Source organism: Alosa pseudoharengus, unplaced genomic scaffold, assembly GCF_046254945.1.
Source record: "Alosa pseudoharengus isolate Yale_2024_CS ecotype anadromous, Long Island Sound unplaced genomic scaffold, YU_APseudo_1.1 YU_APseudo_1.1_scf_6, whole genome shotgun sequence".
Taxonomy (NCBI): Eukaryota; Metazoa; Chordata; class Actinopteri; order Clupeiformes; family Clupeidae; genus Alosa; species Alosa pseudoharengus.
In genome coordinates, this window is record NW_027468848.1 from 7,941,186 (window position 1) to 7,947,964 (window position 6,779).

Consider the following 6,779-nt stretch of genomic DNA (forward strand, 5'->3'; position numbering starts at 1 on the left):
GCAGGTGGCCACCGGCACCTCAGGGGAAAACGTGTCAACTTCATTAGTTATTAACCATCAGACTGAACCCTCAAACCTATTCAAATTGACTTACATCATACATTTCAGTCAAAGTAAGATAGTTACAACACATTAGTTGTGTTAACTGCTAGATCAATGCACTTAAAGGCACACTATGCAAGATTTTCACCAATTTGATGGTAAACGAACTTGTAATAGGGCAATTCCATGCAAAGGTCATCCTTACCATGGAAAAAAAAAGTTGTGCATACGCAAATAGAACTGTTGTTAAAATCTTCATTTAGGTCTATATTTTATTGTTTGTAACTGATCTGATTGAATTTGATGGAGAATGACACTCTTTTTACATCATTAATATGGTGTGCAACCATACAGAAACAACTTTTTTTACATGGTAATATTATACATATTTCAAAAGTGGATAAATGGACCCAATGTTCAAACAAATTGTGTCATTTGACAAATTCCAGATTGATAAGGGAATGGTAGAGCAATGTCTATGCTCAGCTTGCCTTTAAGAGCACAACTCCTTACATTTGTAAGGCTTTTGTTTTTAAGTCAGCAAGTTCCATGGCCATGTCACATCCATAACGTTTTATAGGAAAAGTTTATGCTACACATACAGTGTTGATGCGACAATGTCCATAGTGTCTGTGCAAAGCTGATTTATATCAATGTAAAGTGTGATGACCAAATTGTGCCCCTTTCTTACTTTTAAAACCATTAATGGTGCGTTATGGATGTGACGTTATGGATGTTACATAATGTGAATTTACAAGACTGGGGACTTTATTATACCTCAAAGCTGATAAAACGTCTGTTCTGGTGGCATGTCAGTTTCAACGCATTTCAACTTAGTGTTTACAACTGACATTTCAAAGATTATTAGGTTGGATCAAAACCACAGGGAGGCCTTGCCTAACCATTAGCAAAACAAACATAATATTAAAATACCTCCAGTGATTAGCCTAGCCATAGCCTATTTTCAAGTGGCCTAATAACGAAAATCTGAGCGATTATCTTCCTGTAACTGTCATACTAATGTTGTACAGTAACTGGATTATCGTGTTAGCTGGTGAAGATGGCTGACTTTGCAGCTGGAGTTAACATAGCAACCTCCTTCTGTTGCAGATCTGTTCAGCCTGCCGTTCACATCTGCTTAACACAGTTTAATTTTAAATGTGACACGATATGAAAGCATTTGAAGTGTCAGGTCCTCTGTAGCTAATACCCACAGAGTAACAGGAGTAAGGGCAGCAATAAACTAGATGTACCGCATAGCGGTACAAAATATGACCGCCTCTCAGTCCTGCATATTCTCTTCGCAAAAATAAATCACGCTTGTCAGTTTGTCTCCATCTCCTACTCCTGCAACTCATGTGCATGTAAATAAGTGTGTGCATATGTGAGTTTGCTGTTGTTTATAAGAGTGTGTGTGTGTGTGTCTGTGTGTGTGTGTGTCTGTGTGTGTGCATGTGCGTATGCGTGCCTGTGTTTGTGTGTTTATGTGTGTGTGTGTGTGTGTGTGTGCGTATGTGTTTGCATGCCCACATGCGTATGCGTGCCTGTGTGTGTGTGTGTTTATGTGTCTGCATTCATGTGGGTGGGTGTTTGTGCATTTGTGTGTGTGTGTGTGTGTGTGTGTGTGTGCTTGCCTGTCTGTATGTGTTTATGTGTGTGTGTGTGTTTGTGTGTGTGTGTCTGTTAGTGCTGGGCAGTATACCGGTTCACACCGTATACCGGTGTATATTTTCGTTATGATATGAATTTTTAATATACCGCCATACCGGTGTATTTGATTACACAACGTTTGGAACGCTGCACCGCGCGACAGTGTTTCAGACGGGACTTTTTTCACACGCACGCATGGTGCCACTGCGAGGCATAGTGAGGGTAAACACAAAACACCTTACGTTTTTTCCCCTGAAGTATGACCCTTAGGGCTTAATTTCTCCTTAGGTAAGGGGTTTATTTAAGGGTGTTGCACAGAAATAATAATTGTTTCTTTAGTTAAGGAAAAACGTTAAGGGATACTGCATTGAAAAGGATTTACCGTCACGAAAATTCTATTGAGATTGTTCAACAGCTGTAGCTGGCTAGTAGGTGATGTCGTTAGTTAGCAACCCACCGAACACAGTGAAGTTTAATGATCTTATCATTCATCTCACCTTAAGAATATTCGCTGAAATTATCCAGGTAGCAAGTAAAGCGGGTTATAGACATGCACTGAGCAATACTAGCTGGCTAGTTAGAAATGATCCTGACTGTCATCAGTGCACCAAAATGAACTTTTTTGTTAATGTTTTGCCTAGCGAACCGAACCGAAGCTCATGGCAGGCTAACAAGACATCCACATCAAGTTAACGTTAGCCTACCACTAACGTCATGTAAACCACACAATAACAATACATTTCTGATAGGCCTATTTGACAGAGTAAGCATATTAACAGAGAGGTTTTATTTTAAATTGTATCATTTTCAAAAAAGTATAATTATTGCAAGTTGCACTACTTTTTGTATTGGTTTTATACAAGATGTTTGTGAAATTTGCACAGTAAAACGTCAGTATTTTGACTGCAATTGTCTTTGCATTCTGATTAGATTCTTCATTAGAATCATGAGTGGCTCTTTGTAAACAGTATCATTTTCTGGGGCCATGCAAAACTGCATTTCCACTAGTGTGGAGTTATTCTACATCATGACAGTAAAATAAACCATCCTTAGTCAATGTACTGCAGAAATTCCTCTCTCAACCTGTAGAAAATGCTGTGAACATCTGATTATGCATGGTAAAAAAATACCGTCATATACCGTGAAACCGTAAGAATTTTGAAAAATACCGTGATATACATTTTTGGTCATACCGCCCAGCACTACTGTCTGTATGTGTGCGACTGTGCGTGCGTGTGTGTATGTGTGCGCATGTGCGTGTGTGTGCACGTGCGCGTGCATGTACTTTATGTGTGCAAATCACAAATGAGTGGGTATGGGTTAGGTTCATGCGGGCTCTTGAGACTAACATACCATAAATATTTTGTCTTCTTGGGTGCAACGGTTCAGGTAGGGCTAGTTATTTACGGGAGTGGCCACCAAGTTTCATGTTTCCTGGTGTTTCAGTAACCCGGGAATCACTGACCAAAATTGATGATGGTAAAAGAAAAAAATTAATTTATTTTTTATATTTTTAATGACTTGTTGTCCTGATTCTTCTTGTGGATCTTAGTGGGCACTGAGGAAGCAATAATTTCATCGCTAGTTTTTCATGATTACCATTTCAATTGTTTCATATCAAAATTCACTACTTAATTATGTGTTTTATGTAGTTTGTCGAGGACTGGTTCAGACACGTCACATCCATAACGTGAAACGGTCACATCCATAACGCCAGTTTTTCCTACATAATGCATTACGAAAATGACGCATAGTTTCAAAAACACATTTTTTGTGTTCATTCAAGTCTCCTTTATGGTACATATATCATAGTTTCGGCAGTTTTCTTTAAAATTCACAGAGTTTGTAGAAAACCTGTAATCTCTCACAAGTGTGTCCATTTCATGTCACATCCATAACGCTGATAAAATGCCTTGTATTCTTAGGATGAAATTGATTATATGAAATTTGAGGATTTCTCAGTATTCAGAGGACAGAGGTTGCATTAAAAGTTATGCAAATTAATTCACTGATACTAATTTTGCCCCCACTCTAAGGCATTTTGTTTACCTATATGAGTCCAATTGTCACATCCATAACGCTGGAACTGCCCAATAGGCGAATCGTTCACCTAGCATAGCTATACAGTCCCTACCGAGAAAACCAGCCATGCAACTTCCAAGAGTAGCGCCCCGCCAAAACTTGCGAGAATCTGAAACATTACCTTGTGTAGATATCAGACATCCCAACCTGCAAAAAGTAATTTCAGAGAGGTATCACGACCCCCCCGCCCCCCTCCCCAAAAAAAAAAAACTTTAGCATACTTAAGATTAATATATAATGTCTAGTCAGTACACCAAATAAGGAAGGCCTGTAGATATAAATTGTGAAAATATGTAGATTTTGGGAGTTTGGTCTTTTCAGGTAGCCTTGGCAACTATCTTGGCAACCATCTAGTAGGCTATAGGCCTGAATAATATGCACATGAATTGACACTTGTTAAACTCACCTCAACATGTCTTTTGCAATCATTTAACCCGCCATGGGCAATGCTAAAGTCACTGTTACAAACTGTGCAGCGTGCAAGACTAGGCCTATCATTATTTTTTACTCTTATGATAGAAGGGTAGCCTTTTTCCTTTTTTTGAGGCACTGATTCTGCTAGGACGCTCATGTTACACTGAACTGAACTAATTAATTAAGTTCGGGAGAAAAGAGATAAAAGCCCGCCTACACTGAAAACTGATTGGTTGATTTAGCGAAACAGGCCAATCAGGATGCTCTCTGTCTTGGATGCGCTCAGGCACTCACGCACCACCAGCTCTCTCTCTCCCGTCGTGTGTGCGCTACACTCAGATGCACACTCGGTCTCGCATGCGCGCTCTTGATCGCTCACTCTAGATTCCGGGAGATTTGCGGGCGTCAGGGAGCCGCTATCAATATGCGGGAGACTCCCGGAACTTCCGGGAGACTTCCTTGAATTTCCCCTGGGGATCAATAAAGTATCTATCTATCTATCTGAGACTTGGGATGTCTGAGATATAGCTCTTTGGAGATAATCCTTCACCTCCACAACAAAAGCATTTGCATTGTAGGCTACAGGGGGAAAAGTCGTGAGAAGTTTGCTATTTACAATAGCAGAGTAACATATAAATACATCGCAACTCAGAGGGAGCTCTAAACTCGCCAAAAATACCTAAACCTGCATAGTATACCTTTAACACAGCAATACCTAGTATGGCTAACATAGCAATATCTACACTGTAAAAAATGTTCCTGTAAAATAACAGTAAAGAGCTGGCAGCTGAGACGCCAGCAGTATACCGTTGTTTTTACGGTATTTATATGTTAAATTATTTCACGGTAGTAGCCTGTAAACCATAAAAACAGTATATTTCTGTTTTTCTATAAATTACAGTAAACTTACTTGTAATTACTTACTTGTGGCTTAATGTGGCAATGCCAGATTGTCAAAACAAAGAGAGCAAGATTAAAGAGCTCACCGGTCTATATCAAGTTCCATTCAAGTCAATGAGATTCTTCAGAAACATGGCGACGTGTGTATTGACTGCAGAAGACTTCTTCTGGACGATCACACCTTTCTTCTTGGAAACAACCTTGACAATTTTGGCCTTTGTCCCGCTCTCTGGATTTATACCAATGAAGCGCCTGAAATGAAAATAGTCTAAGATCAGAGTGGGTTTGCAACAACTGTCGTGTACATTCAATTAAATGCAATGAATTGTTCATCAAATGGAATTAGATTAAAGCCTATAGTCCAACAAAATACCCAGTCTGTGTGTGTGTGTGTGTGTGTTGTGGCTTGACATTTACAGAAATAATACCATTTTATGCAAAAAATACAAACACATTAATTTAATTGTATATATTCATATAATAATGACAAGGAATGAAAGGGGTTTACCTCTGAATGAATTCCAGAGTGCAGGCTGCCTCATATTGATACTGAAGGTTGAATATGTAGTAGATTGCAAACACAGCAGCAAGTCCCGTTGCAAATGTTGGTGTGATGCCCTCAGAGGCACTCAACGGTGATCATCCAACTTCTAATTTTGACTTGCCCTGTTGCACCTGAAACTTCAAGTCATAGCATGTTACCTAAGCATTGCATGTTACCTTGTGGAAACATTTGTAAACTCGAGATGAATGGCCGATATGATATATAATGTGCCTATCAATGAATCTAAATGAAATGTATGTATACCAGGCAGTATCAGGCGAGGACTTGCAGGAGAGTTGTCTCAACGTCAGCTGCAGTGGCAGACATCTGTAGGGAACAAATACATTATGCCTACCATAATAAGATTTTAAAGAAGAAAAAATATAAACATAAGTATAAACTACAAGTAGGTGAGAGTAACCTAGAGCCAAATGGGGTAGGCTTCAGAAGTACCTACAGTCAAACTGCTAAATAGATTTGCCATTCAAAATGTAAAGGGTAACCATTTGTACAGGTCTTAGGGAGTTCTACTGCAAATGTCTAAAACGTAGTATGAACCCTTTTGTGCCTCCAGAGGAAACGGCACGTAATCTGATAAGTTTCTGCTGTATTGATTTGATCATCATCATATGTGACAACATGGAGGTAATGTATCAGCTTGGATGCAGCTTCCTCTGAGCCACAAAATAATTTATACTACTTTTTTCACATATGTAGTAGTACTCCCCAAATCAGTAAACACATTAGGTGTCTGGGCACTTAAGACTGATGGAGTCACCCTTTAAAACACAGTGTGCCATATATAACATACAATGCTAATGCAGATAATGCAAAACGGTTTGACAAAGCCTATACTCTAAAACAGTTGGGAGAAGTAGCCTAGGCTGTGTAAGACGTGCAGCGACAGATAAATAAACAAAATGCATTCACAACGAGTCCAGAAAGGCAATATTTGCACACCGATTTTCCGTTTAAACAGAAAAGTGAAACCCTAAGCCTTGATGATTCAAGTGTCTCTCTTTAACCAAACTAGCCTAATTTCCTCGTTAGCCTAGGCTAACTGTAAAACACACTTCATTAAAAGTTGACACAAACTAAATAAAACTCACCAAAACCATCTCGGTTAGCCGATGTTCCAATAATCCTA